A 16,748-nucleotide genomic window follows, 5' to 3' on the forward strand; every position below is an offset into this window, starting at 1 on the left:
TGGTCAAAAGTTTGGGCACTTCTGCAAAATATATCTCTTTTTGGAGATTCAGAAAGTATATTAGCAATACGAAAGTTAGTGAGAGCTCTTACAGAATAAAAACATATTTAATTCTGCTTAATTTAGAATTTCTGAAATGAATTTAACCACACAGCCTTCCCCCCCCCCCTCCCCAGTGTAATAAAACCTATTAGCATCCTATAGCACCAGTGTTCCACAGAACATGCTTGGGAATGCTCCCAGGTATGCAGGTATAGAGATAATGCTTTTGAAGTGCCAGGATGTTATTTTTCTGTTCTTTCCTCTCTTTTTACACCAAGTTTGAGATAAAAAGTCTTTTAAAATAACCAAATAAGTATCAGGGCTAAGGGAGATTGTGGTAGAGAAAAGCCTTATGAGTAGAGTAGACTAAGGTATGGCTAACGCAGCAGCTAATAAAGGTGAGGAACAGTAAATCATAGAAGGAGCGTAAAGGGTCATGTAGTCAACTCTTCAGCAAATGCAATTTAAATGCAGATAATAAGGAAAAACATTTGACTAAGCAAGCTAGACTAAAGTTCCTGTGGACAAGAAAGAATGGACAGGAAAATTCTGAAAATAAGTGTAATAAGGGAAATTAGCCTAATTAGTTCGGCCTCCTTGTGCAAAGACAACGTGTTAAACAAAGTAGTTTGGGCACATAAATAGATAGATTGCTCTCAGTGGAATAAAATAGAAGATGTAGGAGCTCTCAGACCAAAATAAATAAGGGAGTTCAGTCTATGGCAAAAGTAGCCTCTTGAATTAGTGGGAAGAAAGAACACTAAACCCTAATATAGTCTCACTATGTGGCAGGCAGTGTCTAAGTTCTTCTCATGGATTGAATTATATTATCCCCACAGCCACTCTCTGAAGAAAATAATATTACTAACCTCAATTAATACTATACCTGAGGTCAATAAAAAAGCAGAGTTTGAATTCAAACCCAAGCTACAGATCTTGTACTTTAAAATCTTATACTCATCAAACGATTATATAAAAACTAGAGGCCCAGTGCACGAGATTTGTGTACTCGGAGGTGTGGGGAATCCCTCAGCCTGGCTTGTGCCCTCTCGCAGTCTGGGAGCCCTTGGGGGATGTCCAACTGACGGCTTAGGCCCGCTCCCCATGGGGAGCGGGCCTAAGCCGTCAGTCGGACATACTTAGTGCTGCCTTAGAGGTGGGAGAGGCTCCCGACACCGCTGCTGTGCTCTTCAGCCTTGAGCCTGGCTTCTGGCTAAGCAGCACTCCCCCTGTGGGAGCACACTGACCACCAGGGGGAAGCTCCTGCATTGAGCATCTGCCCCCTGGTGGTCAGTGTGCATCATAGTGACTGATCTTTCCACCTTTGCATATTAGCCTTTTATTATATAGGATGCTTATCAAATCATTACTGTTAGTAAGAAAAGCAGGACATAGTCTTGAAGATAGAGATAGTATGACCTCAAATTGTGTGTATTTCCATAATTGTGTATTACATGTTGTACATATATGTGAAAATAACCAGGCAGGAAAGTACTAATATGGCTGGTAGTCTGGGAATTGCAGGTGAGCCTAATTTCTTAATCTGTAATTTGATATAGTTTTCTAGTTTACAATAATGGCATTGCTTTTCTGATTGGGAAGAGAGGAATATTAAGAAGTGGAGGTGCCCAGCCGGCATGGTTCAGTGGTTGAGTGTCGACCTATGAACTAGGAGGTCATGGTTTGATTCCTAGTCAGGGCACATGCCTGGGTTGTGGGCTCAATCCCCAGTGTGGGGTGTGCAGGAGGCAGCCAATCAGTGGTTCTCTCTCATCATTGATGTTTCTATCTCTCTCTCCCTCTCCCTTCTCTCTGAAATCAATAAAAAAAATTTTAAAAAAAGAAATGGGGGGATTTGAGGAGAGAAAATTTGGAGAGAAACAAGACAGAGAGAGAATATAATCTTATTATGTAAGATATAAAATAATATTCTTAAAATAAATACATTTAGCTTATGACTCACGCTGCAAAATTGTTATTAATTTTTAGGATAAAATGTGAAACTTAAAAAAAGGCCCTTGGTTCCTCTTGGCTGCCATTAGTGAGCCTTTAGATCAGCGGTTCTCAACCTGTGGGTCGCGACCCCTTTGGCGGTCGAACAACCCTTTCACAGGGGTCGCCTAAGACCATCCTGCATATCAGATATTTACATTACGATTCATAACAGTAGCAACATTACAGTTATGAAGTAGCAACGGAAGTAATTTTATGGTTGGGTCACAACATGAGGAACTGTATTTAAAGGGCTAGAAGGTTGAGAACCACTGCTTTAGAGAAAGACCGAGAAGCACTGGGGTGACCGGAAATGGTACAGTTAGATATCTAAGGTGTTAAAATCATTATGGTTCCATAACTCTTCCTGGCTAATGATATCAAATTATTAAGATAGCAAATGAAAGAATGATTACAGGCACCATGTTTCAGGAAACCCAGACTTTTTCCCTGTCAAGCAAATTTATTCTGCAGGTTTACGGTGAGTTCCACAATCCTTGGTGCCATTGAGGCCCAACCCTAACAGAGTTACAACAGAAAGAAATTGCTTGAGAGGCCTTTAATCATTCTCCCTATCATATAGCGAACTGTCAGAAGACACCTGAGATGGATATAAATTCACTTCTTTAAAAAAAAAAATACATAGGGAAAGAACGGTGGAATATGTGGACTATGAGTTGCTGGCGGCCACGGTGATGTGAACTGTGCCCCGCAGAGGCCTCCCCTGGCCCTGCCCACGTGAGCCCAAGCCGAGGCTGTGGCTCTGCCTCCTTCCGCCCCTTCAGTTCCCGTACTTAGGATGCTTGTTTTTATCTGTCTCGCCTCCCAGACTGCAAACTCCTTGAGAGCCTAAACCACAGTTTCTTATCCATATCCCATCTGTTAGCACAGAGGAAATACTTAGTATTTATTGTGAGAATGAATTAAGGAATTAATGCCTTTTAGTTCCACACAAAATGGTCAGAAATGGTTCTCAGAAGACTGGCCAGGGCTGGGGACAAGCTCAGAAGTCATAAAAATCATACCACCTTTCTCTAGACTCTTTTCATTCAAAACCTTTTTATTTTTTATACCTATTATCTCTCTTAAGCCTGTGAGGAAGGCAGGTATTATCACAAGCATTTTCTTAAGTGCAGAGAGATGAAGTGGCCTGTCCAATGACATATAATAGCTAGGAAGTAAAAACAATGTTAGGAAGTGTCCTTATGGAACATTTTTTATGCTAGACACTGCTCTAAGCCAGCGATTTTCAGCCTTTTTCATCTCATGGCACACGTAAACTACTTACTAAAATTCTGCGGCACACCAAAAATATATTTTTTTGCCAGTCTGACCAAAAAAGGTATAATTTTGATTAATTCACACCGACGGCTGTTGTTGTGTTAGCAGTTGTCATTGTTTTGGCATTGTAAGGGGAAAGAGGTCAGTGCCCCTGACTAAATAGTCAGGTATTATATACTTTAAAAATTCTGTGGCACACCACTTAAAAATCGCTGCTGTAAGGAGGTTAATTACACTTACTCCTTTAAAACACACAACTCAATGAGGTTTTCCCCCCATTTAAAGTGCAGAGCAAAGGGAGGGGAAGAATGATTAAGCAACTCCCCCGAGGCCAGAGAAATGGGTTCCACGGCTAACAGGCTTCTCCAGGCTTCCTCTAATTTACCTCAAAGTTACACTATCTATGAATCTGGAATTTTCATCAGACTCTAAATCCAGGGCTGTTTCTACTAAAGTACATCATTTTTCTCATCTGTGCCATCTTTACTGCTGTGTCATCATTGCATATCGTATAGGTTGGGATGAGTAAATTAGATAAATAGAAGTAAATATAAAATGTATATAATATATGCATAGCTCATAGGTTTGGATAAGTTAATTAGATAAATACATGTACAACACTCATAAATGTTGGCTTTGATTCTGAGGCGTTAGTCAGAGGGGGAGATGAACTTCCCAGTAACTGTCCACTTGAGAAGAAAGTTGATAATCTTTTGGGTGCCCCAGTTTTTAAATTAGTAGTAATAATAAGACCCTTTCTCCCCATGGTGGGTTGCTGAATCAATGATAATTTGGGAGCAATTTGAAGCTTGTATGTATATATAAGATATTATTCAGTTGTGTCTTATATGCGATGCAATATCTATACTGTGACTTCAGCCCATGTTCTTTTGCTCACTCTTCAGTAAAACCTGACAGACTGGTACCCTGCGTGCTGTTGGGGACCCTGCCCTCTACTCCTACCTGGTCACTGAGCAGAAGGGAATGTGCAAGCTGGGCCTTAGCTTTGGACCAGCTCCTAACCAAGATTGATTCTCTTCTCTAGCTCGTCTGTGCTTTGGCTATTTTCATGGCACAAGAAAACAATTTCCGGAGACCAAGACTTACAGAGGAGTTTGTATGGCAAGGAGTTGCACCTGTCTTAGTCCATCTTAAATGCAATGTGCAGGAGTGCTTAGTTATTGGCCACATTGCTTTTGGTCCTGGGGCAGAAAATGGTGACCTTTCCTAGACAGCCTGACTCCCTGTTTGCGTGAAGACAGGAGGCGGGAGGTCCCCAACAGCATGCAGGTGCCTGATGCGCACAGTTCATGAATCCAGGCTGCCGAGTTCTCACCGCAGCTCCAGGAACCGATGGAGCGAGAGGGCCCGGACTCCCTTTTACATCATTCAGGGTCATCAGAGGGTTTCATCAGTGCTTTATGATGAAATTGATTTAGTACCTCCCGGGACTCGGTCCATTAGCACTTTTCTCAAATCCTCCCCCAGGAAATATTATTAGACCTTAAACCAGCGGTTCTCAACCTGTGGGTCGCGACCCCTTTGGGGGTCGAACGACCTTTTCACAGGGGTCGCCTAAGACCATCCTGCATATCAGATATTTACATTACGATTCATAACAGTAACAACATTACAGTTATGAATGAAGTAGCAACAAAAATAATTTTATGGTTGGGGATCACCACAACATGAGCAACTGTATTAAAGGGTCGCGGCATTAGGAAGGTTTAAGGCTTAAACCAAAGGGCACGTCTCTCCGTATGGAGACAGTGAAACAGTCTCTCATGCACCAGTTTTCCGTCGGTGTGAACCTGCAGATCCCTCCCGTGAAGTGCTGTGCCCCTGCCATGCCTCACTCAGGAGCCATCGCCGCAGGTTATATTCTCTGTCCCAAGAAGGAAAGTGCCTGGCATGTCTGGCACCGGGAGACTTTCAGGCCCCCTGGGGGGATTTTCCCGAAAACCCCCTATATCAGCCTCTCTTTTTAAATAGCATTTCTGTGTGGGAATTGTAGGTTCAGTCCCATGTCAGTAAATGGTCCCCTAATAGCCCTCCGTGGCAAAGTTATGACTTATCCCCAAAGAAAAATGCTGCCTTGTGAGCAAGTTTTATCGAGGCTAAGAGTCAAGTCATAAAACATCAGCCCTCACCCGGAATGCCTGTTTGCTAAAACACTATTTATTTTTACATAAATATTTGTCTTGTTTTCTGCTGGGGTGTATTTGCTTGTGTTTTCAAGCAGACCATATACATAAATTAACGTGTCCAACGTGTTATAATGGGAACATAGATTAGGAGCTGATTATTTTGGCTGCTGGTTATTCAAATATATTAAGCAGCTCCTTGCTTTATTTAAAGAATACATTCAAACACATTTCTCATCTTGAAAAATCATGTAAAACTATATGTATTAAATTAAAAGATGACAGACCACACAGCTTTTTGCCATTTTGGCATCTTATGCTGTGAAATTAATTTTTATGCATATATGTTAGGTTTGGTCCTTATGAACTAAAACAAAAATTAGTTTTCTGTTCATTTGCTATCGTAAATTATTATGGTCAGTTACACAACCATGTTAATATGTACAGTAAGCGCTTTAAAATAAATCATACTAAAATTATGGAGGTTCCATAAGAAGTCTTATATGATTATCTTAACTGTCCATCCATCTATCTATTTGCTAAGTCATATGGTCTCAGAATCTCTGCGATTTTCCCCTAGTACATGTTATAAAATTGTCGTGTCTTTACAGTAAAGAAAATAATAATGGTTGCTTCCTGACTTCATTGATAAAGGCATGTGTGTTTCCCAAGTCTAAGTGTGCCTTCTAATTGCTTTGGGTGAAAACTTGACGTTAGTTCTGCAAGTGAGCACAGGCGTGAAATGAGTGTCTCCACTTCTCGCTTAATTTTTTTTTTTTTGCAGTGTCTGCAGAGTGAACCGGTTTTTCTCAGGAACTCCTCCTATTGCTAAGGCACCAGGGCAGATTATGAAAACGCTATGTATAAAAAGTAGATGGAAATAACCTACACTGTGCTTTCATAGGAAAGATGTAAGCAGTCTTGTCAAGAGGGTGTTTGCATATATTCATTCATTATGTTCTTTTTTTGGTCAAGTGTTGATAAGAGGCTCATTAAGCTTAAGTTTGAGCTTGAACTTGGAATGTAGTATTTGAAAAGAAGGTGCTGAAAGCAATTTTAAAACTTCTTTATGACTCTGCTAAAAATAATTAAACGGAACAGAGGAAGAAAAGAAAAGCTGTCACCGTCGTGTCAAATCAGCTTACTGTGGGTTCTGACACAAAATGGAAACTGGAAAGGAAGTGCTGTTGAGCCCTTGAGAGGGAAATACATTTGGTGTTGGTTCATTCTGCACCCTTCCCAAGGATGCTGACAGAAACTGCATGGGAGATTCTAATGACTGAACCTGAGCTGCGATTAGCTCTCGATGGGAAAGCCACGTGAAATCCACTTACACAAAAGAATCAGTAGATTACAGAAGATTGGGGCTTGATGTTTTTGGCCTGAAAAATAATGTGAGAGCTCGATGACAAGAAACTATTTTACTGTTACTGTTTACTTCAAACTGGTTTGGAAAATAAAAAACGATGTTGTGCTTATCGAACAATAAGAACCTATCACAATTAGAAGCTAGAAAATAGAAGTCATCTGAAAATAAAAATTCTATCTAAGTAAGATACTAGACTTAAAAAAAAGAATACTATTCTGGAAAGATAAAACTATAGGGGCAGACCTAGATGGGTGGGTGCCAGGGGTCAGTCAGGGTGTGTGTGTGTGTGTGGGGGGGGGTGACTACAAAGGTGATGGAACTTGTGTCTCTATTGTGGTGGTGGTTGCTGACTCTGCATTTGTCAAAACCCGTTGACCTGCACACCCCAGAGTCAGTGTTGGTGCACGCAAATCAGAAAAAATTTCACTATTAAAAAGTCACCTTATCACCTAAAGTAGTTTTAGGTTAATTTTAAGGTGCGAAAGTTCATCACTACTTTTTTTTTTTTCCCCAATCTCTTGACATGATTTCCAATTGGAGGTCAGGGGAGGCAAAAAAGACAAGTCAGAGGAAAACTGTGCCTCAAGGTTTGTGCAAGTTCTCTGTAGACCTTTTTTTTTTTTAATTATTTTGCAGAAAGTTACAATATTTTAAAAGTAGGAAAACCAAACACCAGAATTGTCACACCCAAGAATTAACAAATGTTTAACAATTTGTTGTTTTTGCATTGGATTTTTATATGTAAATAAAATAAAACTTTTGCCGAAACCGGTTTGGCTCAGTGGCTAGAGCGTCAGCCTGTGGACTGAAGGGTCCCAGGTTCGATTCCGGTCAAGGGCATGTACCTGGGTTGCGGGCACATCCCCAGTAGGAGATGTGCAGGAGGCAGCTGACCGATGTTTCTCTCTCATCGATGTTTCTAACTCTCTATCTCCCTCCCTTCCTCTCTGTAAAAAATCAATAAAATATATTTTAAAAAAATAGAACTTTTAAAAGGTGAAGTTCCCTTTATTCTCCTCTCCTAGCAAGTTCTACTACCTCCAGAAACAATTTTGAAAAAGAATTAGAGTAGACAAAGAAACGTGGGGACAATTATTGCGGCTCTCTTCAGTAAATGGAACGAGTTAGTCACATTTATCTCATAATCATTGGGTACACATCTCCACAGTTGCTGCCCTTGGAAAGACCAGGTCAATACACATACCTATATAAAAAAGCATAGTATGCAAATTGTCCCCTCAACTGGGAGTTCCTCCGGGAGTTTGACTGGGGGGCGGGGCCGGCGGGGGGAAGGGAGTGAGGCCTCTAGTCAACATATAAAAGACACATAAACACATAGTGACTAGCTGGTTACACGGAGCCAAGTACAAGCCTAGGAATGTTTCATGACGAGGCTGGATGGGATTGGTAAACCTGGACATCCATGACCAGCATCCAGTTTTTCCAACCTCCTCACCCACTTCCTCCAAGAATTCCCACCACAGACTCAATTCAGTTCAGAGGGAAATAACAAGACACAACAGGTCTGTACTTAACAGGATTAATAAAGTTTTTAGCTCTAAAGTGCATCAAATCAAAGGGACCACAGAGAAAACAAATTTGGTGCTAATGCCGAACCTGCCATGTTAATTTAAAAGAAAATCACTGTAGATGGCTTTTCAAATTGCAAAAACTGCCTGAGCTGTCCAAATGTCGCCCCCACTCCCTTTCTACTGCGTGCCTGTCTCTGACAAGAAAATTGCTCATCTTAATCCAAAATAAAGCAATTACCAAACAGAGATGTGTCATATTTATAGTCTGCCCTCTGTTACAGGAATAACTTGCTTGCGGCATTGAGAAGTCACTCAGAATTGCTTTCCTAAATGTTTTGTGGAATTATCAGAGCCCCAGAGCAGCATATTAGCCTAACTTGTTTAACATGACTCTGTTTGTATAAGTACCAGGTCATGTGACAACATGAGGCTGATTCATCTTGTCAACAGCTACCTGAGCTGCTAGAGTCCACCAAGACCATCAAGAACAAAAATTGTTTCTTCAAGTTCAAATTATTTTATTGTTTTGTTTTACTTATTTAGTTTTTGTTTTTTTCAAGAAAAATGATCTTAAATATAATGTTACATGCAATAAATAATATCAAGAAAAATAATTTTAAATATAATAATGTTACATACAAAAAACACCAATTATTCAAGAAAAATTATCTTAAATATGATATTATATGCAATAAACATTAATATTTCAAGAAAAAAATGATTCTATATAATAAAAGCATAATATGCTAAGTGTCCGACCAATTGGTCAACTGTTTGGTCGACTGCTTGACCAGTCACTATAATGTGCCCTGACCAGGGGGCAGATGCTGGGGTCCAGCTGATCCGGACTGGACGAGAGAGCTGGACACGCCCTGGAGCCCTCCTGTAGTCCCTCTCTGCCCGGCCGGCCCCCATCGGCCCCCATCGGGACTGGGCGAGATGGCCCCAATTAGCCCTTATCACCGGCCAGGGACCCCACCCGTGCACAAATTTGTGCACCGGGCTCTAGTTTTAAGTATAATAATATTATCAAACTGTACTAACATAGTATCAATCACAAAACTTGTAGGAAATATTAAAAATCTGCAAATAACAGGATTAGTTCTATTCTAAAATATTTCCCCCCTGCCCCCTGGCTCTATTTTTGTTCATTAGTTTATGTTGTTCATTATATTCCACAGATGAGTGAGATCATGTGATATTTATCTTTCTCTGACTGACTTATTTCGCTTAGCATGATGCTCTCCAGTTCCATCCATGCTGTTGCAAATGGTAAGAGTTTCTTCTTTTTTACTGCTGTGTAGTATTTCACTGTGTAGATGTACCACAGTTTTATAGCCACTCATCTGCTGATGGGCACTTAGGCTGTTTCCAAATCTTAGCTATTGCAAATTGTGCTGCTATGAACATAGCGGTGCATATATCCTGTCTGCTTGGTGTTTCTAGTTTCTTGGGATATATTCCTAGAAGTGGGATTACTGGGTCAAATGGGAGTTCCATTTCTAGTTTTTGAGGAAACTCCATACTATTCTCCACAGTGGCTGCACCAGTCTGCATTCCCACCAGCAGTGCACGAGTGTTCCTTTTTCTCCGCATCCTTGCCAGCATTTGTCATTTCTTGATTTTATTGATGATAGCCATTCTGACAGGTGTGAGATGGTACCTCATTGTTGTTTTGATTTGCATCTCTCAGATGATTAGTGACTCTTTGAGCATGTTTTCATATCTCTTGGCCTTCTTTATGTCCTCTTTTAAAAAGTGTCTATTTAGGTCCTTTGCCCATTTCTTTTTTTTTTTAAAGTATTACAAAGGGTATTACATATGTGTCCATTTTATCCCCCCGCCCTAGACAGTCCCCTAGCCTCCCCTATCCCCCAGTGTCTTATGTCCATTGGTTATGCTTATATGCATGCATACAAGTCCTTTAGTTGATCTCTTACCCCCTACCTCCTGCCCCCCAACCCTCCCCGGCCTTCCCGCTGCAGTTTGACAATCTGTTTGAGGCAGCTCTGCCTCTGTATCTATTATTGTTCAAAAGTTTATAATGGTCTCTATTATCCATGAATGAGTGAGATCATGTGGTATGTTTCCTTCATTGACTGGCTTATTTTACTTAGCATAATGCTCTCCAGTTCCATCCATGACGTTGCAAATGGTAAGAGTTCCTTCCTTTTTAGAGCAGCATAGTATTCCATCGTGTAGATGTACCACAGTTTTCTAATCCATTCATTTACTGATGGACACTTAGGCTGTTTCCAGATCTTAGCTATGGTGAATTGTGCTGCTATGAACATAGGGGTGCATATATCTTTTCTGATTGGTGTTTCTGGTTTCTTGGAATATATTCCTAGAAGTGGGATCACAGGGTCAAATGGGAGTTCCATTTTCAGTTTTTTAAGGAAACTCCATACTGTCTTCCATAGTGGCTGCACCAGTCTGCATTCCCACCAGCAGTGCACAAGTGTTCCTTTTTCTCCACATCCTCTCCAGCACTTGTCGTTTGTTGATTTGTTGATGATAGCCATTCTGACAGGTGTGAGATGGTACCTCATTGTTGTTTTGATTTGCATCTCTCAGATGATTAGTGACTTTGAGCATGTTTTCATATGTCTCTTGGCTTTCTGAATGTCCTCTTTTGAAAGGTGTCTATTTAGGTCCTTTGCCCATTTTTTGATTGGATTGTTTATCTTCCTTTTGTTAAGTTGTATGAGTTCCCTATAGATTTTGGAGATTAGGCCCTTATCAGATATGACATTGGCAAATATGTTTTCCCACACAGTGGGTTTTCTTGTTGTTTTGTTGATGGTTTCTTTTGCTGTGCAGAAGCTTTTTATTTTGATGTAGTCCCATTTGTTCATTTTCTCTTTAGTTTCAAGTGCCCTAGGAGCTGTATCAGTGAAGAAATTGCTTCGGCATATGTCTGAGATTTTGTTGCCTTTGGATTCTTCTAGAATTTTTATGGTTTCCTGTCATACATTTAAGTCCTTTATCCATTTTGAGTTTATTTTTGTGTATGGTGTAAGCTGGTGGTCTAGTTTCATTTTCTTGCATATATCTGTCCAATTTTCCCAACACCATTTATTGAAGAGACTATCTTGGCTCCATTGTATGTTCTTGCCTCCTTTGTCAAATATTAATTGAGCATATTGGTTCGGGCCGATTTCTGGGCTCTCTATTCTATTCCATTGATCTATATGCCTATTCTTGTGCCAGTACCAGGCAGTTTTGAGAACAGTGGCTTTGTAATACAACTTGATATCTGGTATTGAGATCCCACCTACTTTGTTCTTTTTCAGGATTGCTGCAGCTATTCGGCGTCTTTTTTTATTCCAGATGAATTTTTGGAGAGTTCGTTCTAGATCTCTGAAGTATGCCGTTGGTATTTTAATGGGAAGTGCGTTGAATTTATAGATTGCTTTGGGTAGTATGGACATTTTAATGATGTTGATTCTACCAATCCATGAACACGGTATGTTCTTCCATCTGTTTATGTCTTCCTCTATATCTTTTTTCAACGTCCTGTAGTTTTCTGAGTAGAGGTCTTTTACCTCTTTAGTTAAGATTATTCCTAGGTAGCTTAGTTTTTTTGGTGCGATGGTAAACGGGATTGTTTTTATAATCTCTCTTTCTGAAAGTTCACTATTGGTGTATAGAAATGCCTCAGATTTCTTGGGGTTAATTTTGTATCCTGCTACATTGCCAAATTCATGTATTAAGTCTAGTAGCTTTTTGATGGAGTCTCTAGGGTTTTGTATGTATAATATCATGTCGTCTGCAAATAAGGACAGTTTTACTTCCTCTTTTCCAATTTGGATGCCTTTTATTTCTTCTTCTTGCCGAATTGCAATGGCTAACACTTCCAGTACTATGTTGAACAGGAGTGGTGAGAGGGGGCATCCCTGTCTTGTTCCTGTTCTTAGGGGAAATGGTGTAAGTTTTTGTCCATTGAGTATGATGTTGGCTGTGGGCCTGTCATATATGGCTTTTATTATGTTGAGGTATGATCCTTCTACTCCCACCTTGCTGAGAGTTTTTATCAAAAATGGGTGTTGAATTTTGTCAAATGCTTTTTCTGCATCAATTGATATGACCATGTGGTTTTTTTCTTTCAATTTGTTTATGTGATTTATCACGTTTATTGATTTGCGGATATTGTACCATCCTTGCATCCCTGGGATAAATCCTACTTGGTCATGGTGTATGATCTTTCTGATGTACTGCTGAATCCGATTTGCTAAGATTTTGTTGAGGATTTTGGCATCTATGTTCATGAGGGATATTGGCCTGTAATTCTCTTTCATTGTGTTGTCTTTACCTGGCTTTGGTATTAGGGTGATGCTGGCTTCGTAGAATGAGCTTGGAAGTGTTCCTTCCTCTTGAATTTTTTGTAGTAGTCTGAGGAGGATAGGTTTTAGTTCTTCCTTGAATGTTTGGTAAAACTCCTCTGTGAAGCCGTCTGGTCCTGGGCTTTTGTTTGCTGGAAGCTTTTTGATGACTGCTTCAATTTCTTCCATAGTTATTGGCCTGTTGAGATTTTTAGATTCTTCCTGATTGAGTTTTGGAATGTTGTATTTTTCTAGGAATTTGTCCATTTCCTCCAGGTTGTCTAGTTTGCTGGAGTAGAGCTGTCCATAGTATTTTTTAACAATCATTTGTATTTCTGTGGGGTCTGTTGTTATTTCACCTCTATCGTTTATGATTTTGTTTATTTGGGTCCTCTCTCTTTGCTTCTTGGTGAGTCTGGCTAGAGGTTTGTCAATCTTGTTTATCCTTTCGAAGAACCAGCTCTTGGTTTCATTGATTTTCTGTATTATTTTTTTGGTCTCTATGTTATTTATTTCTGCTCTAATCTTTATTATCTCCTTCCTTCTGCTCACTCTGGGGTTTTCTTGTTGCTCTCTTTCTAATTCTTTGAGTTGTAGAGTTAGCTGATTTACTACCATTTTTTCTTGTTTTTTGAGATAGGCCTGTAGAGCTATAAACTTCCCTCTCAGGACTGCTTTCATTGTGTCCCATAGGTTTTGGATTGTTGTGTTTTCATTGTCATTAGTTTCCAGGATGTTCTTAATTTCTTCTTTGATTTCATTGGTAACCCAATCAATATTTAATAGCATGCTATTCAGCTTCCAGGTGTTTGAGTATTTTGCGTTGTTTTTATTGTAGTTTATTTCTAATATTATGCCATCGTGGTCTGCGAAGACGCTTTTTATGATTTCAATCTTCTTGAATTTGGGGATACTTTGCTTGTGACCCAATTTATGGTCTATTTTTGAATATGTGTCATGAGCACATGAGTAGAATGTATATTCCGTGGCACTGGGGTGAAGTGTTCTGAAGATGTCTATTAAGTCCATCTGATCTAGTGAGTCATTTAGTATTGCTGTATCTTTGCTGATTGTTTGTCTAGAGGACTTATCCAGTGATGACAGTGGTGTATTAAAGTCCCCTACTATGATTGTATTGTTGTCGATCTCTCCTTTGATATCTTCCAGAAGATTTTTTATGTATTTGGCTGCTCCTGCATTGGGTGCATATATGTTTATCAGGGTTATATCTTCTTGTTGTATTGATCCTTTTAGTATTATGAAGTGGCCTTCCGTATCTCTTGTTATGGCCTTCACTTTGAGGTCTATTTTGTCTGATATAAGTATTGCTACCCCAGCTTTCTTTTCTTTTCCATTAGCCTGAAAGATATTTTTCCATCCCTTCACTTTCAGTCTGTGTGAGTCCTTTCTAATGAGGTGGGTCTCTTGTAGACAGCAAATGTATGGGTCATGATTTTTTATCCATTCAGCCACTCGATATCTTTTGGTTGGAGCATTTAGCCCGTTTACATTTAAAGTTATTATTGAAAGGTACTTGTTTGTAGCCATTTCTTTTTTTTGTGTAGCTGTTTTCTTTCTGGGATTTTTATTTCTTCTTTTTACACCAGTCCCTTTAGCATTTCTTGCATTGCTGGCTTGGTGGTGATAAACTCCCTTAGCCTTTTTTTGTCTGTGAAGCTTCTTATTTCCCCTTCAATTTTGAATGATACCCTTGCTGGATAGAGTATTCTTGGATTCAGTCCTTTGCTTTGCATCACTTTGTAAATTTCCGTCCATTCTTTTCTGGCCTGATGTGTTTCTGTTGAGAAATCATTTGATAATCTAATGGGAGATCCCTTGTATGTAACTTTCCGTCTCTCTCTTGCAGCCTGTAAGATTCTCTCTTTGTCCTGAATATTTGCCATGGTAATTATGATGTGTCTTGGTGTGGGTCTTTTCGGGTTCACCTTGCTTGGGACTCTCTGGGCTTGTGTGACTTTTTTCTTCCCCACCTCAGGGAAGTTTTCTGATATTATTTCTTCCAATAGGTTTTCTAATCCTTGTTCCTCTTTCTGTTGTTCTGGCACCCCTATTATTCGTATGTTGTTGCGTTTCATGTTGTCCCAAAGCTCCCTTAGGCTCTCCTCCTGTCTTTTAATTTTTTTCTCCAACTGAAGTACAGTTTGGGTGTGTTTTGCTTCCCTGTCTTCTAATTCACTAATTCGGTCTTCCGCTTCTCCTAGTCTACTGTTGATACTTTCAATGGTGTTCTTTATTGCAGCTATATCGCACTTCATTTCTTCTTCGGTCTTACTTAAGTTGTCGATTTTTTCATCTGTTTCTTCTTGCTTCTTGGATAAGTTGTCGATTTTTTCCTCCATCCGGTGTATGCACTCTAGGACCCTTATTCTGAATTCTTTTTCTGTCATGTTGTATGCCTCTGTATCACTTAGCTGCTTTTCTGGTGAGTCCTCCTTTTCTTTCCTTTGGGGATTTCTTTGTCTACCCATGTTTGATCTCACTGACGTATATAGATATTGAGTCGTTCAGTGGCTGCTCCCTAGGTGGCAGTGGCTCCTCGGGCTGTGGTTGCTCCTTGGGCGGTTGTGGTAGCAGCTGCTCCTCTGTTGGTAGCGGGTCTTCTGATGGGTGCTGTTCACAGCTGTTGTGGCTCTTCTGGCTGGTGGAGGGAGGCTTCACCCACAGCAGCTGTTCCTCAGACAGAGCGTGTGGAGATCAGGAGGCCGCTGTTGCTTGGATAACGCTTCACCTTCCAAATCTGCGCGAAGTCTCTGCGCGCGCTCTGGCTCCTGGCACCGAGTAGCCGGCAAACTGGCGTAATCTGAGGCTGCCCGTTTGTGTCCCGTCCAACTGTGGGCTTATTTACAGCGTTCCCTTCTGCCAGCAGCCCTGGGGGTGCCCTTCCACAGTCGTGGGTCACGCTGGCTCCACTGGCCACGGTCTTTGTGGGGCGCAGAGCCCCCACCCCCCTGCGCGCGTTCCACTCTCCAACCTAAACTGCAAACCGCACCTTTGGGGAAAGTCTAACCTTTCTGTGGGGAGAAGCAGAGTTCCTCTGAGTTCACGTAGTCGCACTGCTTGAGAGCTGTTGTTGCCGGGTTAGTAGCTGGTCTCTGGATGCCGGTGACAGTCACCCAAGATGGCTCGGTCTCCGTGGCTGTGCTGGCGCACCTGGAGAGGTTTCAGCCTCAGCCTCTAACCGTTCCCTTTATCCAGGATTTCTCTGTCTTTCCTGGCTGCAGACTGTCTCAGCTGAATCTCCTCTGCTTATTCGGGCTGTATGCCACCCGCTTCAGCTGCCCGCCCTTATCTGCTCCGGGACAAGGCACCGACACGTCTGTCTAAACCTCCGCCATTTTCTTCCTCCCTTTGCCCATTTCTTGATTGGATTGTTTATCTTCCTTTTGTAAAGTAGTATGAGTTCCCTGTAAGTTAAAATTCTTTTAAATGGCATTTGAGATCCTTTACAACCAGACTGCAACTTTGAACTCCTATTTTTCACTGCCCTCAAAAGGAGCCATTTGATCCAGCCAAATTTGCATACACCCCACTCCTTGGCCTTTTTTATTATTATTTACTAGAGGCCCGGTACACAAAAATTTGTGCACTCGGGGGGGAGGGGAGTCCCTCAGCCCGGCCTGTGCCCTCTCGCAGTCTGGGACCCCTCAGGAGATAACGACCTGCTGGCTTAGGCCTGCTCCCGGGTGGCAGAGGGCAGGCCCAATCCCTAGGTGCAGCCACTGGTCGGGCTCAGAGCAGGGCCGATTGGGGAGTTGGGGCGCCACCCCCTGTCATACACAGAGCAGGGCGATCGGGAGGTTGTGATTCACCCTCAGTCACGCTCAGGGTAGGGCCGATTGGGGGGTTGGGGCACCATCCCCTGTCACACTCAAGGCAGGGTCGATGGGGAGGTTGCGGTGCCACCCCCTGTCATGCACAGAGCAGGGCCAATCAGGGGGTTGGGGCATTTCCCCCTGTCACTCACAGAGCAGGGCCCATCAGGGGGGTTGGGGCTCTGTACCCTGTCACGCACAAAGCAGGGCCAATCAGGGGGTTGGGGCGC

Source organism: Myotis nattereri, assembly GCF_964212035.1.
Source record: "Myotis nattereri genome assembly, chromosome: 4".
NCBI classification, from domain to species: domain Eukaryota; kingdom Metazoa; phylum Chordata; class Mammalia; order Chiroptera; family Vespertilionidae; genus Myotis; species Myotis nattereri.